At 42.3% G+C, this 20,205-nt stretch overlaps 1 long non-coding RNA gene across 1 annotated transcript in view; it reads left to right on the top strand.

The window, feature by feature from the left end:
• LOC129006572 (uncharacterized) overlaps nt 1-19,272 on the top strand; it is an 84,437-nt gene extending 65,165 nt beyond the window's left edge. The window contains exons 2-3 of the long non-coding RNA XR_008492025.1: nt 3,411-3,560; nt 17,407-19,272. This is a non-coding gene — a long non-coding RNA (uncharacterized LOC129006572). The remainder of the gene's footprint in view (nt 1-3,410; nt 3,561-17,406) is intronic.
• The last annotated feature ends 933 nt before the right edge of the window (nt 19,273-20,205 follow it).

Raw genomic sequence — 20,205 nt, 5'->3', positions numbered from 1 at the left:
CTAGGTGCCATGGCTCCCAGTGGCTCAAGGGCAACCGAAAAGTGAGTTTCTAACCTTTTGAGCTTCTGTTTGTCATTGATCCAGGTTCCACCAGCAGGGGAGTATAGGCAGAGACAGCTGCTGGAGAGGCAACAAGCAGTGATGGCGACAGATGCTATCATTTATGAAGATCTGAGTGCTAGCACTGCATTTTTACTGTACAATTTTACAAATACATATTTTGTTTTTCCTATCCCCACAATAAGACAATATGTATTAAATTATGCTGCATAGTCTCGCATGTGCGTCTATAAAAATCCAGTCTCGAAAGTGGGTTACTGGCCGGGCACAGTGGCTCACACCTGTAATCCCAGCACTTTGGGAGGCTGAGGCAGGTGGATCACTTGAGGTCAGGAGTTCGTGACCAGCCTGGCCAACATGGTAAAACCCCATCTCTACTAAAAATACAAAAATTAGTTGGGCATGGTGGTGCACACCTGTAATCCCAGCTACTCGGGAGGCTGAGGCAGAAGAATCGCTTCAACCTGGGAGGCAGAGGTTGCAGTGAGCCAAGATTGTACCACTTCACTCCAGCCTGGGTGACAAAGCGAGACTCATCAAAAAATAAAAATTAAAAAAATGGGTTATTTATGCATATAAGAAATAGCTTCATTTTCAAGAAGCAACAAGACAACAGCACAAATAGCTGGTGGTAGAATAGACATGCCTTTATCCCTTTATGGAACTGGAGGATTAGGACCTGGGATCTGCTATTAATTTAATGCTTTAGCAAATTAGTAATCATAATGATGAGAAACTGTAGCCTTTCTTCCCAATTCCTTTCATCAACAGGCAAGGAGGGCACAGTGAGATGGAGATGTATTGCTATCACATGTACCAAGAAACTTTGAAAGGAAAGGTGGATATGTATAAAATATTTCCAACATCTTATAAACTATACCGCAGAATTAAAGATAACTCAGGTTATCCAAAGAAGGAGAAAGGAACTTGCCGCATGCCCATGCTAACAATGAAGTGACTGAAACTCAGAGGTGCTAAATACTTAACATCAAACCTAGAAAGTTACGTCTGTCTGGCACCAAATATTGGATTTTTATCACTGTGTCACCCAGCAAAAATCCAACATTGTAAATACTCATATAGATTTTTCTTAAAATTCTTCCTTTCCAATGTGTAGTTAGTACTCTATTTTATTTAAATTATACTTTAAAATTAGACCCAGTAGCGTTTGCGTTCATGAATTTCTTTTAATTTTATATTTTGCATATGAGATGTAGCTTGATTTTAAGGAGCATGCAAATTTCAAACGCACTGCTGTGCATATCCACCACATTCTTGTCTACGTAATGGCTTATCGGGCTGGGCAGTCAACTCAGGCAATGGCAGCTGCCCTGGGTCAGGTGAGCACTCAGGTTGCGTATGCTGTGAATGGCGGTGAAGCTTATGCACTACAAAAGGGATGGACTCAAAGGGCACTAACTCGTCTGAGACTCGCCAGTTTTCACTGGGTAAACCAGGTGTAAATGTGATGTATAACACCCATCCTCTCATGGCCAAAGTCACAGTGTCGTAGCCCTTGTATTATATTAGTCAAAGATCTCCGAAATGCAAAATGTCTATCATTCTTGTATTATTTGCTCTTGTATTAGTGAAAAATTTCTGAGACACAAAACATCTGTCATTCTTGTATTTATTATTTCTGAGGCAAGATGCATATAATTGTTAACAAAAGATGTGTTTTTCCTACGGAAAAATAATCTACTGTGAAGCTGAAATATTTTTGAATGGGGTGACATCTATTGCATGTAAGTGAAATTTTCACACAATAGAGTTGTTAGAAGAAAGGTCCTTATGCAGCATCTATTTGAATCCTCTTGCTCTGAAGATAAAGAAACTGAAGTAGTAAAAGGTGAAACAATTAACCTAAGAGCATACATAAAGCTACGCATTAAATTGTGCTTAGTATTGTTATAACACGATTGTTATTTTTAAGGTATTATAGCATTATTGTAGAGAATTTTCAACACGGAAGAAAAATAAGCTCTCCTCGAATTCCTCCACTCTTATTTTGGAATATTTTTCTTTCAATTATTTTTTCTACTTTAGTGTCAGATTTTCTAAGACTCCCATTTCCTATGATATATTCTTATTCAGATACCAAGCTCATTAAATGAAAGGATATTTGAAATAGCTACTAAAAAGTTCTACGAATGAAATAATTTTGATTGGAAAAGTGTTGGTTTTCCAAGGTTCTCTATCCACCTGGTGTAGATAGTCTTTTGAACATGCTTTCCCATTGTTAATTGAACATAGCTGGGTATTAGCACATCACCAGAGCTTTAAAACCAAAACTCCAGTAGATCACGTATTTTATGGCTGTTTCCACACTGGACCTCACTAAACTGACCAGATATTCGGTCAACATGTAGACTCAATCCAGGCCACTGAGTCAGGAGGCTGTACTCATGATGATTAGAATCTGCATTGTTCTTTCTGGAGCATATCTGCATCCATTCTGTTCTTTATTCCTCTCATTGACATTCTAGAAAGGGACTGTTGTGACCCTTTTCCAGGTGATAGACCTGACACTCAGGGAACAGGAGTTTAACCATTGTAAATGTCTGGAAACCACACCTTCTGACTTCAAGGCATGAGCTTTACAATGTGACTGCCTCTACATTGAACCTGAAATTCATATTATTGGAATCCTTTAACCAGAGACGAGGCAAGGGAACACTAGGAAGTTTCCTGAATTAAATATGAGGCTAGACTCGATTATCTCTAATATGACTTCATCCTTTGAAAGCCTGTAATTCTACATTGTTGCCCCTTCACAGTAGCCCTGGTGCTTGGATGGTAGATGAGCACAGAGTGGCCACGAAACAAAATATCCTGACCATAAAGCTAAGACCCAGTGGGCCAGTTTCAGAAGAGTATCACATTTGAAGAACTGCAACCCATGAAGGGGATTTAATTTTGTTTAGGTCTTTCTCAAAAATTCATGGCGGATCCAAGAGCAGAATCTACACCAAATCTTTATAACTTCTCTTGTTCTGTTCTCTGCCACCCCCAATTAGTCAGATGTCTCACTCCTATGCCATGAGTATACTCTCTCTCTCACCCAGATGGTCCTGTCCCTGCCACCTTAGTGTCTTGTTTTCCTATCATGACCAATTTGACCAGTTTCATCCTCCCACTCCCCATGAAGCTGCCTGGGAAATACATTCTTCTATCCCATCTCTTTTCTCATCAGGCTTTGCATAAGTTTTTGCCCTTTCTGCCCTCAGAAATAAGGAAAAGAGGGGGAAGTACAGAAAAAGCAAAGCTGGCAATTCTGAAATTGTTATATGCAGGCAGTGGATAAAGTCTGAACTCTTTACACATTAAAAATATTGTGTCTTCTCATACAGAGGAAGTTATTGTCCCAAAGTTGTGTGTCATGCCTGAAGTGTCTGGGATCCCTGAGTACCTGTGGTGCCCAAGAGCTATGAATCTGCTATCATCAACACAGAGGGTACCTTCTGAATGGGCTATCTCTGCAGTGATGCTGCAAATGGAAGGTAATGGGGGAGAGAAATCCATCTGGATGAAATGGAAGCTGCTTTGTACCCTTAGGCTGGCATATGCAGCCCAACTTATGGTTAGCACTGGTGAGATTTTGATGTGTGGAGGACAACCCATGTGCAGTGCAGCTGCATCTGTACCCACAGGGTGGAGGATGCAATCTAACTTCTCAGCTACTGTAGCCATGTGAATGGGCTCTGAAAATTTTCATTAACTGATACATTAAGGTAATGGAAAGATAATGATACACACAGGACAACTGCTTTCATTATAATGTAGGAATTAAATCAGAACATCTTTTCTTCCACTCCCCTCTGTGTAGTTCAGAAAAGACTCTTAGGGGTTTTAAGCTCTCTCTCAGGTGGAAGAATATTTAAATAAATTATATAACTTTAGTTCATTATCTCCCGATGCTTAGAGCTTTATACTTGTGATGAGATGGGTTTGTTTTCCGTTTTTTCTCCCTTTCCCCCTACCTCCATCACTCCAGGCAGAGCTCCTGGGAATGTTTGGCAAGGTTAATAAAAAGATGGAAAAAAAAATCTTTGGTAGGGTGGCATAAAAGCATATGAGTTAAAGCTGGCAAATTTAGCTAGAGGAGGGGCTATTTGTCCTCTTAAAGCTCAAGTCTGAAAAATCCAAAGGAAGTGAGGCTTTCTTCAGCTAAGTGCCTGCCACTTCGTCTCCAGAACTGAGCCTACAGTGATGCTCAGAACCTGAAGATGCCACGCACACTTCTGGGATGCAGCCAGGAGCCCTAGGGTGAAAAAAGAGCGCCAATAATCATAGTGGTCAGGTCAGGGAAGGAGACTGGAAAGAAAGGGAATGCCCAAGTGTGTGCCCAGGTTGGAGTCTCTATGGAAGGATCAGGAAACTAGAACACATTTGCACTATCCTTTGGACTCTATAATGTAAGGCCTCTTTTCATATGATGCACCATACCTAGTGCCCCAAATGGCATTACAACTAAATATAATGCATTTACAAGTGCTCAGTTGCAGAAGCCTGTACTACATCAAAATGTTAAACTAGAAGTACAATTGTTTCCCTTAAAAGCATCAGGGGGCCGGGAGCAGTGGCTCACGCCTGTAATCGCAGCACTTTGGGAGGTTGAGGTGGGTGGATCATGAGGTCAGGAGTTCAAGACCAGCCTGGCCAACAGGTTGAAATCCCGTCTCTCCTAAAAATACAAAAATTAGCTAGGCGTGGTGGTGTATGCCTGTAGTCCCAGCTACTAGGGAGGCTGAGGCAGGAGAATTGCTTGAATCCAGGAGGCAGAGGTTGCAGTGAGCTGAGATAGTGCCACTGCACTCCAGCCTGGGTGACAGAGCGAGATTCTATCTCAAAAAAAAAAAAAAAAAAAAAAAAAAAAAAGGGGGCAGTTGGATTAATATTTTAGAAGTCAGTGTTGGTGGTGGTCACACCACCTGTGACACACATACCTGTGATGGGGAGGCAACTGTGAGCGCTCTCAAATGGCTGTGCCATTCTGTGAATGAGAGAAGGACAGGAGAGGGGTTAGGCAGGAGTCTCAGGCTGCACTGCAGTTCCAAGCAAGTTTTAGGAAGACCAAGAGGGAGACCTCGAGCCAAAGTCTTGCATAAGAGGGGTCTTGCGTCTTGGAGGAATGGCTGTCACCAAAAAAATGCAGTCCTAAGGGAGGCCCGGCAGTTTCCCCACCTACAGGTAAATCTGAAGAAATTTGCACCGAAGAATGACAGTTTCACCTCTAACTCCCCCATCAGCGATTCAGGCGGAACTAAATTTGGTGGTTGGACTCTACACTGCTGTGCTTGGAATAAACTCAGCAGTTTTGCTGATTTTCTTTCTTTGATGAACATTTAAAAAGAAGATCCCAACTGAGTTGCTTCCTTTTTTCTTTCTGATAATAGGCTTGAACAGTGAGAAGGAAAAGGCTGCAGATGCCTGAGTGGAGAACTAATTGAAAGTAGCCACTGAAACTAATGATACTAATGGGGATGGAATACAAAACTTAGAATTCCAAGGAGTTTGGCCAAACTTTTGAAACGAGTAGTGCACACCTGCTGCATCTGCTTTCTTCCACCCACCCACTTCCCCGCTCCTTGTAGTCTGTCTTTGATCTCTGTCCCTCTGCTGAAATTAGTCCCTGGGAGGTCACCGAAGCCATCCTACACACTGTGTTCACCAGCCTTTCCTTGTCCATCCTGGGTCTCCGCCTCTCTGCCAGGTGCCACTGCAGATGGTCACCTCCCTCCCTTCCACTGCTGTCTCCATGGATGTGATTTTCTGTTTGTTTGCTACTCTTCATAGCTCCTTTCTGTCTCCACTCACTTCTGATATTTCCCTTATTGCCAAATAGATTCTCCATACTCTGCCCTCAGCCTTGAGTGCTTAACAAGTGGTAGCTATTACGATTATTCTTTAAAATTCAAAAGCTTAGATTTTCTTAAAACCAGTCCTAGTACATCCTAGTACATGGGATAAGTACCTGGCCACACCTGGTTGGGGCTATGAGTAGGTACAGCCCCTTCAGAGCATGACGTCTCCATTTTGCCATGGATCCTACCACCTGCTTTACTCACTTGTGTGGCTGCCTGGTACGCTGAGCCATGGAATTTCTAACCACAGCCTTATAATCATTTTCTATTTGTTTCTCTCTCTCTCTCTCTCTCTCTGTCTGTCTGTCTGTCTCTCTGATGCCTCATCTCCCCTTGATACCCATAAACATCCTTCTCCGACCTGAGCATATCTTTCTACAGGAGAGAAGGTAGGGGCTGGCAGCTCCTCTCTGCAGGTTCCTTCCAGTTCTGTGCCTTTGTCCTAAAGGCATCATCAGCAGTCTCTTAATTTTTGATTAGGGGTGTCAGAGGTGTTTAAACCAGAGCGACTCCATCTTGAGTGAGGGCTAGGAAAATGAGGCTGGGACTTGCTGGGCCGCCTTCTCAGAAACTGAGGTATTTCTAGCCTCTAGATGTTTACGGTTAAGAGAATAGATTGACAATGTTTGCTAAACAGACCCAGACTTGGAAGTGTCCTGATATCCCAATATCTTAGAACAAACGCATTTCTAGTTTTGCTTTAAAGATAGTATTGATTCTTGTGAAATACAGTAATTAAGAAAATTAGTCCTTTATCACAAACCCTTATAACACAGCACATCTCCCCATGATTTTTTTTTTTTTTTTTAATTGAGACGAAGTCTCGCTCTGTCACCCAGGCTGGAGTGCAGGGGCGCCATCTCGGCTCACTGCAGCCTCCACCTCCTGGGTTCAAGCAATTCTCCTGCCTCAGCTTCCCGAGTAGCTGGGACTATAGATGCATACCACCATATCTGGCTAATTTTTTGTATTTTTAGTAGAGACAAGGTTTCACCATGATGGCCAGGATGGTCTTGATCTTCTGACCTCGTGATCTACCCACCCCGGCCTCCCAAAGTGTTGGGATTACAGGCGTGAGCCACTGTGCCTGGCCCAATCTTTTTTATCCTGTATATAAACAAGCATTGTACGTAGGGTGGACACATTCCCCCTCTTACTTTCAGGAATGCCCTGCTTTGTCTATCGAGTAGCTGTCCTTTCACCACTTTACTTTCTTAATAAACTTGCTTTTGCTTTGCACTGTGGACTATCGGGGGACCTGCCCAGATAATCACGTAGGTTCTTTTCTATTTTCCTAAGCGTCGGCTGGCTTGAGAAATAAAGGGACAGAGTACAAGAGAGAAATGTTAAAGCTGGGCGTCCGGGGGAGACATCACACATTGGTAGCATCCAAGATGCCCCACAAGCCACAAAAACCAGTAAGTTTTTACTAGGGAGTTTCAAAAGGGGAGGGAGTATACGAATAGGTGTGGGTGACAGACATCAACTACTTAACAGGGTGATAGAATATCACAAGGCAAGTGGAGGCAGGGCGAGACCACAGGACCACAGGACCACAGGACCACAGGACCGAGGCGAAATTAAAATTGCTAATGAAGTTTTGGGCACCACTGTCATTGATAACATCTTATCAGGAGACAGGGTTTTGAGATCAACTGGTCTGACCAAAATTTATTAGTTGGGAATTTCCTCTTCCTAATAAGCCTGGGAGCGCTATGGGAGACTGGAATTTATTTCACCCCTGCAGTCTCAACCATAAGAGACAGGTACGCTCCAGGGGGGCCAGTTCAGAGACCTACCCCTAGGTGCGCATTCTTTTTCTCAGGGACGTTCCATGCTGAGAAAAAGAATTCAGCAATATTTCTCCCATTTGCTTTTGAAAGAAGAGAAATATGGCTCTGTTCTGCCCGGCTCACTGGCGGTCAGAGTTTAAGGTTATCTCTCTTATTCCCTGAACAATTGCTTGTTATCCTGTTCTTTTTTCAGGGTGCCCACATTTCATATCGCTCAAACACACATACTGTACAATTTTTGTAGTTAACGCAATTATTACAGGGTCCTGGAATGATATACATCCTCCTCAACAGACAGGATTAAGAGATTAAAGTAAAGACAGGCATAGGAAATCACAAGGATATTGACCAGGGAAATGATAAGTATCCATGAAATCTTTACAATTTATGTTTAGAGATTGCAGTAAAGACAGGCATAAGAAATTACAAAAGTATTAATTTGGGGAACTAATAAATGTCCATAAAGTCTTCACAATCCACGTTCTTCTGCCATGGTTTCAGCCGGTCTCTCTGTTTGGGGTCCCTGACTTCCCGCAACAGTGGACTCTCCCTAAATTCTTATGCAAGATCCAAGAACCCTCTCTTGGGGTCTGGATTGGGACCCCTTTCCTCTAACAGGGGCAGACTTTCCTTTTTTCTCTTCTGATGTTTTATAGCTCAATGTTAGAATTGCTGTCCCAGCTGTGAAGGACACTGAGCATTAACTAATGCAGGGAATCCCATCCCTCACACACAAAGATGAAAAGAAGTATCAAGGAAGAAGAGGAGGAAGAGGTTCTGGAGCTAATGCAGGAGATCAAATTCAAATGAGAGTTTACGATTCAGTGCACAGATTCTGGATGGAAGAACCCAGTCTCCTGCTAAAGCTGTAATTCCTCCTCGAACTTCCAGAGAGCCAGTCTCTGGGAGCCAATGCCAGCCACAGAAAGCATCATGCAATGAGGGAACACAGGGCTTCTGTGTATTGCACAGGTTTTGCACTCTTAGGTGGATGGTTCATTTGCATTTAGGTGCATTCAGCTCCAAACTCTCTGGGATGATTGAAAGAGTTAGCTGATGTGCTGCTGGATTCGGTTTGCCAGTATTTTATTGAGGATTTTCACATTGATGTTCATCAGGGATATTGGTCTAAAATTCTTTTTTTGTTGTGTCTCTGCCAGGCTTTGGTATCAGAATGATGCTGGCCTCATAAAATGAGTTAGGTAGGATTCCTTCTTTTTCTATTGGTTGGAATAGTCTCAGAAGGAATGGTACCAGCTCATCTTTGTACCTCTGATAGAATTCAGCTGTGAATATGTAAGTGACGAGTTAATGGATGCAGCAAACAAACATGGCACATGTACACTATGTACAAACCTGCACATTGTGGTCATGTACCCTAGTACTTAAAGTATAATTTAAAAAAAAGAAGAAAAAAGAAAGCTAGCTGAGTCAGACTAGAGTTTTCATTCTAGTCCCACCACTTCCTAGTTTTGTGATCTTGGGACATCCTTCAACTTTCCAACTCATTATTTCTTTAGTGAAAAGTGGGGATAATCCCACCTCCCAGGGCTCTTAGGAGTGCAATCTGACATGATAATAGGAAGATCTAGCACAGTACTACAAACGTAGTGTTACCGGCAGCAAATCCATACGGGTCTGCAGCAACCTCAGTTCTTCCCTCTTCAGAAGAAAGAATTCAACTGAAGGGGCATGAGGCAGAGTGAGAGAACGAGGGAAGTTTTAGAACAGGAGTGAAAGTTTATTAAAAAGCTTTACAGCAGTAATGAAAGGAAGGAAAATACACTTGCAAGAGGGCCAAGCAGCCAACTTGAGAGATCAAGTGTCCGGTTTGACCTTTGACTCAGGGTTTTATAATATTGGCATGCTTCTTGGAGCTTGCCTCTCTTCTCCCGATTTTTCCCTTGATGTGCGATATCTGCATGCACAGTGGCCAGCTAGCACTTGGGAGGGGCTGCTACAACCGTTTCCTGGAGTTGTATGATGCTCAATTGAGGCATTCCTCCCTCACCAGTCGAATGCTCTGAGAAGGTCATATACCAGTTAAACTTCGCCATTTTGCCTCTTAGTGCACATGCTTGAGCCCACTCACCCAACTCCTGAGATCTTATTGGGAAACTGCTGATCACCAGTTTCAGGTTTTTTTCTGTCTATTGGGAGACTGCCTTTCCCTAGTGCTGGCTGTAACCAATTATTATTTTAGAGAAACAGTGTAACAACCGCCTGACCATATTACCTGATGGTCGCCTGACATTCCTGATGCAGTGGGAGGGAACCCTATCCCTGCCCTTTTCATGCATAACTAGCTACCTACTATAAAAATAGGAGGCAAACAACAGCCAGGATCATCCTGTACAGCTGCATAGGCTGTGCACTGTGCAATGCCAAGGGTGTCATTCACATAGTCTCTCCATAATCATATGCAGTAGCCCCACCTGCAAATGTCGGTTCCCTTCATCTCCTTTCCCCAATGAGAGTAGCGAAAAGATTAGAGAGAACAGCAAGGGGCACTTGATAACTATACAACTGACACAGATGTATTAACATAATGTGACCAACTTCTGCTTCCTCTACTTGACAAAAGGGGACCCCCTCAACATGTAATGAACGCTAATGTACTAGGCACTCTAGGCCCTCAATAGGCATTTCTGTCTCATTTCTGTAGAGCACAGTTCTTTATAGCCTGTGGTCCAGTTGTCTTCGCCCCTGAGTGAAAGTAAAAAGCTGTTTCCATCCAAGAGCATATTACTGGCTTCAAGCCACCTCTTCTTAAACTCTTAGCCCGTGCGTTTTCCCCACATCTCACACCAAGCCCAGCATCACTGTAAAATCAAACTAAAATCTGGTCTGAGAAAGCCTCTGTACTCTCATACTTGAGTTCTTATGGAGGAACTGTAACCTAACATAGTAGGCAGGCAAACCGAAAACTAACGCAGGAGTATGCTTCTGTAAGCTAGCCGAGTCTCAGCCAATCCCAGCAGTCATGCTTGAGCCACTCACAGGCAGCCAACTGTTCAAACCATGTGCAAAGGAGGCTAACGCAGAGCTGTAACCAATCCAGCTGTTTCTGGACCTCACTTTTGTTTTCCGCACGCTACTTTTTTTTTCTTCTGTCCATAAATTTGCTCTGACAATGTGGCAAGTGCTAGAATCTCTCTGAATCTGCTGTGATTCTGATGGCTGCCTGATTAATGAATCTTTTTCTTTTTCTTGCTCAATGAAACTGTTATATTTAATTTGTTTAAAGTTTTTCTTTTAACACTGTGTATCTGGTCCATCAGTCCTCAGGGGACAGTCCTTTGGTATTTAGTGATAAGAGAGTTTTGGGGGTCATGAGGGTAGCCCCAGCTATGGAATCTCAGCATCAGGGCGGCCTTCAGAACTCAGCACTGCCTCACCTGTCCACCCCTCTCATGAGCCTCACCCTCTGCACTTTGCTCACATCTCCCCCTAAAGCTTTCCTTGTGGCAGGAGATGCTTGACGTCAAGACCTTCTTTCTGGACATCAGTCAGATGTGTGAAAACTGAAAATAGATAATATATTTTAGAAGAAGACTTCTGATCTCCAAGAGACAAATTATGAAAATTCTAACTAGCCCGGTCTTTAAGGCATAGAAAAATTATGTTGTCAATACATTGCCTGTTTTGTACATATTCTTCAAAATCAAAGATTGTTAACGTGCTATTGCTTTTCATCTTTGTCTCAATTGCAATGCATTAATAAGATGAGTAATTCTTACCATTAATATCAGACCTTCAGTTTTCATTTTTACTGATTTTTATATAACAATTTTAAAATGCAATAAACTGCATAAGTACACACTGATGTTGAAAGACAGCACCCGAATCCAACTGGTAGCTGGCAGGTAGTGCCACCATCCAATTACCCAAAATGTTTCCTAGCCAGCTGATGTACAAGAGTCCCAATTGGGGTTTGAATGTCAAATATCTAAAAGATAAGGGCTGAGCACACTGATAACTAAATATCAAACTGGAAAAACAACAGGGTCAACTGCTGTCTTGAACTCCAAGTACATTAGATGGGATGAGCCGCAGACACTAAGGGCCTTGTTGGGGGAAAGCAAGCAACTGCTTTGGTCTATTCCATGCATCTATCTTCTCTGGGTTGACACTGCAGAAATCTATAAGGCTGAGATCCTGTGGTCAAGGTAGGACCAGTACTCTGGGCCTGGCCCCGTTGGGTTTCGTCATCCATTTCTAGACAACTCTGCAGGGCAAGGCTGTTTTCTGCCAGGTACCATTACTGGAGGGCTCTAGACTTCGAGAAATGTGTAATTAAGAAGCTCATCCTACCCCTCATAATCATCTTACCCCTTCCTTGCTGCTCTCACCCCCAAAGATTCCTGCTGAGGGGTTAGTAGGTCACTCAGAAGACAATGGAGAGCCACAGACAGGGTTTAAGGCAGGGAACCACAAGCCTAGATTTGCATTTTGAAAAGATAATTCAGGGAACATCATACATCTACGCGGTTCTTGGGGGGAAATGCTAGAGCTGAGAATGGATTCCATATTGGATCAGAATGATGTTTCCTCTCATCCTGCCAAGAATTGAACTTTGTCTCTCCATGCATCAAACTCTAAGATAGGATGCCCCAGTGGTGGACACACACAGCATATTTGCTGTTGTTGAATTAGACACTTAGAGGATTGAATCGGTAACATCATTTTCCCTTTTTACCAACTCATTTTCATTGACGTTACCTTGTACTCTATTCCTCCCCAACACATGTAGCTCTGTCCACCTTAATTTTCCCCAAGATGTCCTGACCAAGTGGCAACAAAAGGGATCAACAGTAGTGCTTGAATTATTTCCTCTCACAAAAGTCTGCACCTGCAGTCACTTTCAATCTCTCTTGGGTGAGAGAGAGTAGAAGGTAGTAGAGCGGAGTGGGAAGAACTCTGAACATGAAGTCCAAATACCTGAGTTTTCCCCTGTTCTGTCCCATCTTTTCATGTGACCTGGGGCCATGCCTCCATTTGCTTACCTGTAAAGGAGGACCAGGTCACCTTGCACATCCTGTAGCACGGAGTCTATGGTTCTGCAGTTGGTTCACTGTGCTACTTGGAGGGATATGGCAGGAACAAGAATGATAATCCTTGCTTTCATGCTGAGCTGGCTTCTTCTGAATTGATTTGACTTGGTTATTCAAATGAGTTTCAGCTGCCTCTGCAAGAAAACAAGCATCTTCCCGAAATGTGTTGGCCCTTCTCCAGAAGTTATGCAAATGGCAGAGATGCTGGTTTATTAGAAGCAAAGAAAGAGGCTCTCTTCCCTGAGCAGCCTTCAATGGTGGGAATCCCCAGTGCCTCTGCTAGCTGGGCATTCTGCTACTGTAAAGGAGCCCATGAATGTGGAGAACTAGGTCACAGGGTTTGAACCCAGGTAAAAATACTCACTCTGGCACATCAGGGGTGACTTGGGGTAGGCAGGAAGCTTTGCCCTCACTGAGCTCTAGCAAGGAAGGGTGGGGCCCAAACCATGGCTCTACTTAGCCTCCTACCTGGTAATTTATCAAGCAGCAGATGATGCAATATTATACAGCTATTAAAAATAATAAAGATATGTGCATCTATTTATATAGAAAAATCTTCACAATATGCCAGGAAATAAAAAGTGAACTGTAAAAACAGAACATACAATAAAATCCCATTTTGATTATACACTGTCTATATAAGATATATAAAATAGCTAATATTTATTGAAGACTTACCAAATACCAGCCATTGATTTAAGACTTTACACATACTATCTCATTTGATCATCCCAAAATGCTGTACAGAAGGTACAATTTAAAATCCCAATTATACAGATAAGAAAATGGAATCAAACGAAGTTCAAGTGAATTTTCAAGATCAGAGTCAATAAGTGATAAAACTAGGCTATAAATCCAGTCACTCTGACTCTGGCCCCTAGGCTTTTAGTATCTGGCTGTACTATACAGGCCTCTGGAAAGTTTAGAGCAAAGTATTGATATTGGTTATTTCTTGAAATGGGTCATTTTCTTCTTTTAGCTTATCTGTAATACAAATATTATGAAGATAATATGTATATATTTATGCAGTAGATATCTTACATTGGGAAAAAAACAATCTCAATTAGAAAAAACACAATTAAAAAGGTAATTAGAAAGAACACAATAGGAAAAAGGACTTCTGTAAATCTTTATTTCTGTCTGTTGAGTTCTTGAATGTATTTCACAGGCCAGTTTGCAGTACTATTTGTCTGCCTGTAATCTTTTTAAATACTCCAAGGTCTAATTGTCTAGTTGCTTAATAAAACTGATTCCCTTTGAGGTTCCCTAACAAGCTTAATAATGCCTTTCAAAAAGAGCTGAGTAACCAGTTAAATGGAATTACATAGGCATGACTATTTGCTGCTTAAGTCAACTGTGATATTCTCAGACTTCATAATTGGTTATGCATTTGCTAACTGCGGCAAATGAACATCTCATACTCCCTAGTTTGTAGGTATAAAAGAAAATCATTTAAAACTTTACTTTCTGATATGTATTTTACAGTAAGATGTTGGAAAAATATACATTTCAAATGCTGAACACACTTCTATAAAAGGTCATGCTGACCATTGGAAAATTAGCTGGTATATATAACTTCATCATTTTAGCAGTTCAATTAATCTCAGTTTCACAGCATAGAGTGGGGTGGAGAGGAGGAAAATCAATATGATGCCTAGGGCACAGTCTCTGAATTTGAAGCAGCATGGACTTCCTCCAGATCAGAGGTAGATGCCTAGTGAATGCATCAGTGCTATGACTCCCTAGAACGTTATCATTTGGGGAGTTTCTGTTCAGCCCTCCAGATCTCCAGGGCCATTAACCAACAGCTGTTTGCCTGTATTCAGGCCTATGGCTTAGATCTAAGGGTAACAGTGTCATCCTTGGGCATGTACAGTCGAAGATAGAGAGTTTTTATTCCTTGGTGGTTCTGGCTCATTTATCTTTAGAGTTTATTGCCAGTGATAAAGAACCTTATATATCCTTAAACATGAAAACATGAGATTCTCAATATTAATGCTCTCTGGCACAGCAATTGCCTTATTAATGCTGGTGGAGATCTGGTTTCCCCAAGGGAGAAGATGGCCCAATAATGATACAGTCATCCCCAATATTCATGGGCGATTGGTTTCAGGACCCCCCACCGCCAGACACCAAAATCCATGGATGCTCAAGTCTCTGATACAAAGTGGCATAGTATTTGGATAGAATCTACACACTTCCTTCTGTATACTTTAAATCATCTCTAGATTACTTACAATATATAAATACTATGTAAATAGTTGTTATACTGGGTTTTCTTATTTGTATTTTTGTTGTATTGCTACTTTTATTTTTTTCTAATATTTTTGACCTGTAGTTGGTTGAATCCACATGTGCAGGACCCAGGGATATGGGTGTGGGCTATAGTTACAATCATAGCTTCATTGTAGCAGGCATCACAGCCTACCTCACATTAGCCATTAGCCGGGTGTACATGTGGGCCACAGCTTTGATAACAGTCACAGAGCAATAGTAATGAATTCCTGCTGTGGCCACATACGTATAAGCTCTTGACATGTACTATTTCACTAAATCCATCCCTATCATCCTAGGAGGCAGATCCTCTTATCCCCATTTACCCATGAGGGAATAGAGGCTTTGAGAGGCAAAGTCACTTGCTCAACGTTATAAAAGCTGCTGTAGAGGGGCAGTGCTGAGGCTTATAGCCATGCCTGCCTAACCCCCAAACCCCTGTGGGTTGAATCTCTGTGCCATGTTATCTCAACACAGCACAATTTTCAATGTGGAAGATACGCAGATAGGGATTCCTGCATCCTGGCTGATGAGGGGGTGGGGGAAGGAGCACCTCCTCATCAATTGAGGACCTCATCAATTGAGGACCTCAATCAGAGCAGCAAACCGGGGAAGTTTATTTCTAGTGTATCGCACACCACTCCCACCACCCAGTACAGTGCTGGGGAGAAGCCACGTGCAGACTGTCACCCATGACTTTGAAAGGCCCAGCTGCCATCTGTAGAAGAGGAACTCCAAGCAAAACGACAACTGTCTTTCCAATTCTACCACAGATGCCATTTCACTCTTGCAAAAAACTGTGTTTATTTTCAGAGATACCTTTGAAACTTCAAATAGACAATGACCCTTGCTCAGTCAACCTGCGGCTGCCTCTTCGTCTCCTAATGGTGAATTCCAAAAGCAGCCGACAACCCCAGGTCTGGTTAGAGGAGAATGAGACCAGTGCGGGAGCTCAGCCAGGCTGAAAGGATAAAGTGATTGGAACTAAAAGGGCTAAAGACCGGCCAGGGGGAGGAGGGACTCCAGAGAGAAGGGAGAAGCTAGGGAACATCAGGATGAACCCCAAGCCTGCTGATGCCCCTTCTATGCTCAAATCCTCTCTCCTCAAACACAAGCTTCCAGTTGCACAGCTAGTCCCCAGCTCTACCAGTGCTGGGCCCTGCCCCTTCAAGTCCAGACTGTACAAGGCCCAGGATTCAGGTCGAGTTAGCTCTGACTCTGATAGTGCCCCATCCCTCATGTCCCTTGAACATCAGTTGCTCTGGCACTCACCATTAGATCTGATTATCCAAGACTGTGGATTCAATTCCTCTTGATGCCCCCTTGCTGCAATTCATTTGATGTGACTCTCCAGACATTTTATTCTAACTTGCTATGAGCAAGGCTTTGTGCTGCATCCTGCAAAGAATCAAAGGAGTTGAATCTTGGCTCTGCTACTGGAGAGCCCCGAGCAAGTTCCCTAACAACTCCCCTCCTTTTCTGTAAAATGAGTATACTATACCCACCCTGCTGGCTCTTGGGATGTCATCATCATTAAATATATTAAGGCACCAAGCTCAGCTTGGAGGTAGCTGGGACTTTGCTAGGTGGTATGAGATGGAGGCAAATGGCCCCAGTTAAAAGCTCACCTGCAACTAAGGCACAGCTGCAGGAGCGTGGGGTGTATGTCTGGAGAACGTGCAACAGCAGGCAGTAGTGTGTGGGCAGAGGTTGGAGGAAATGTGACAGAATAGGATAAAAAGGTAAATGTGGGGCAATGGCTCCACCATGGTGCCCTGGTGACTTACACCTATCCAGACAAGCTACCTCTTGAATGGCTTGGCACAATGCCTGTGCTCCTCCAAGGACATGAGGCTTGTAGGAGCTGCTGTGAAGCAATCTCCCACTCTTCTCCCTCCCTCCTTGGGAGGTTGTCATGAATCAGTTTCTCAAGGTCTCCAGGGTGCAGACAAGGTTTGGCGCTTTCTGCCCTGTTTCCCCCACTCCAAAAGTAGAGCTGTAGGACATGAAACTGTTCAGCCAAAATCTGCAAGTGTCCCAGCTCATGGTGTAGTCATCTGATCCCTTCCATTTCAGTGTTGCTCAGTTTGGTGTTTGGGAAAGATGATGGGGAACTGGCCCCCCCTTTTCACTGTCTATATAAAAATAATAACTGTCTCAATCTATAAGTGGTTCACTGTCTATTACCAGCTGAATTAGCCAGGCTTTGGCCTTGGCTTTGTTTTGTCTCATGTGCATGTGCTTGGCAACATGTAGACGTCAAATTGTAGAGGTGGAATATTAGGGTGAGAACGTATTTCTGAGGTTTTTGAGCTATATCATCCTTTTGGATTTCTGACTTTTTGCCTTCTATTTTCACAGCTAACCCTAGGATGACTGGCTTCTGACACTTGAGCCATCCCATCATCTGTCATGGGTTGACCCATCCATCCCCTCAATGAGCTGACCTTGAGGACCACTGACAGAGGAGCAGTCAATAGAAATTAATTGTTAAATACCCAGAAAATCTCAAATGGTATTTAATATGCAGTTCATCAAAAGCAAAACTTCCTTAAATTTTCACCTAGAAAAGTTATTTATAAGGGATGAATGTATAAATATGTTGTATGCAAATATTATATTCAAGGGCAAGACCATGTAAACAGTTTAAGAATCCAACGACAGGGAATTGGATAAAGACATCAGAGTGCACTTGTCAAAACACAGCTATCAAGAATGATGATGTTGAACAACAGTTTAGCAATATAATTGTCTAGAACCACAGGGAGTCTGAGATTTTACCCAACTTGTAAGTTAACAATTCTGCCATAGCTTCATGAAAGAAGACACAAGACCCCTGGGTCAGGAACAAAGGTCTCTAATACTCACAGCAGTATCAGGAACCAGAATTTCAGGATCTTTTTTTCCTGCCAGTTTCTCAAGTCCTAATTACCACAGAGTTACAGGAAAGGGCCAGGTAACACTAGCACTGCCATCAGTGGCTGTATTACAGAACAGGAACTCCAAGCTTAGGAAACCCAAATCTTTTATAGTTAACAATAAACACATCTGCCATTGTTCTGAAGGGAGACGCTACGCCAGTCTTCCACACCTGTTCACTATATAAGTATCTGTGAAAAGATAGACAGGAAAATAGGTGGAGAATGCCTCTGCTCACAAGATGTGCAGAAATGTGAGAGGCTCATGGAGAACTGTTTCCCTACGATGACAAAATGCTGACAATATATTGTTATGTAAAATAAAGCAGGCATTTTTCACCTCATTTTCATGAAATACAGGTGTGTTTATATAGATATTTAGAAAAGTATGAAAGGACATTCATCCAGATAGCAATAGAAGAGTTTATTATTTTTGCTAGTTGTAAGTTCAAACTTTTCTAGTAAAAATAGATTACTTGTGAAATTATTTTTAATTATTACTTTTTTTTTTTAAATGGAGTCTTGCTCTGTCGCCCAGGCTCGAGTGCAGTGGCATGATCTCAGCTCACCGCAACATCCACCTCCTGGGTTCAAGCAATTCTCCTGCCTCAGCCTCTTGAGTAGCTGGGATTACAGGTGCATGCCACCATGCCCAGCTAATTTTTGTATTTTTAGTAGAGACAGGATTTCACCATGTTGGTCAGGCTAGTCTCGAACTCCTGACCTCATGATCTGTCCACTTCAGCCTCCCAAAGTGCTAGAATTACAGGCGTGAGCCACTGCACCCCTCCTGAATGCCAATTTAATAACTGAGGAAGCCCTTAAAATACCCCGCTGACTTCCACATGGGTGTGTAAAATAGAATCTGCTCATATCTTAGAGGAGATAGGTACATGCTTAATGTTCTTAGGAGAGACCTGCCTTTTGACACGGAAGCTGTGGCATTGTTGACAAAAGCATACCTCCTTAAACCATGCAAACCACGTTCACATCAGAGCTGCCTACGAATGATTATTTTCCATGATGCTATGCTCCCTCCTGCCTGCCTCAGTGGCAAGTGTGACTCAGCAAGTGTATCCAGGGCATCCCTCACTCTTACTTATTTTTGCCAAATGCAGTGGAAGTGTATAGACTCTTTTTCATATTTATGTTGGCTGCAGAGCATAAATCTGAATAGGTTCTCCAAAGTAAGCTTTTTCTGCATGCATTTGCTCCCAATGATGATAAGTGTTATGAATTGCTTTATAGTAATCATTATGCTTTTCCATATTTTTTATGGTTAGTCTGTGCTAATAAACTTGTTTGGTTTAACGATTTGGGTTCTGTCTCTCTCTCTCTCTTCTCTCCTCTTCTCTCTCTCTCTCACACACACATGCACACACACACACACACACTATATAACACACAGTTTCTTGTCTTTAAACAGGGATAGTGATTACCTTATAGATTGTGATTAGGATGAGATAAACTATAAGTAAAGCCCTGTGGTATGTGTGGGACAAAACTAACGCAATTTCAAATTTTCTGCAACGAGTAAACAGTATTTTATAATTGACAAAACTAAAAACGAATTTTAAACTTAAAATTTCATATTACACAATTGACAATTCAATTAACTTTCCAATATTAGTGTCTCTGCGTATATACGTGTATACAGACATATGTAACTTATTTAACTTAAAAGTATATTTTCTAATAGCTATTTAAGAGCCATCAAACTTTCCAAAAAAAGAGATATCTTTCAAAAATTTCAAAAATAAGTGTTTCAACTTAATGATAGTTACTTGTATAAATTGATCATTTAACCAGCTAATTATTAAATCTATTATAGACAGGATGAAGCAGCATTAGGAGAGGGTGTTTATCAGTTGCCTGGGGCTGTCTCATAGCTTAGTTGAAATTCTTTTGGTTGCAAATATCACAAACCCACTTCAAATTAGCTTAAGCTCAGGCAAAATTTGCTGGAAGGATCCTGAGGCAGAAGCTCTGAAAGTCAAAGAAAAAGCCAAATAACCCAGCGATCAGGAAAAAGGAAGAATGAAGTAGGAACCTCTAGGGCCCAAGGTTGTGGATTTTTCTTCTAGAGACTTGACATCCACATTACTCAGCAATATTTTCCCATTTGCTTTTTCTCTTGACTTTAATTCTGGAGAGAGAAGAAATGAGTGGTCCAGCTTGGGTCAGGTGTCCACATGTCCACACCTGTTGTAAACACCTATGGCTGAGAGGTCAGGGTCACCTT

This window comes from Pongo pygmaeus, chromosome 8 (assembly GCF_028885625.2).
Source record: "Pongo pygmaeus isolate AG05252 chromosome 8, NHGRI_mPonPyg2-v2.0_pri, whole genome shotgun sequence".
Taxonomy (NCBI): Eukaryota; Metazoa; Chordata; class Mammalia; order Primates; family Hominidae; genus Pongo; species Pongo pygmaeus.
This window is presented reverse-complemented; position numbering and strand designations above follow the sequence as displayed.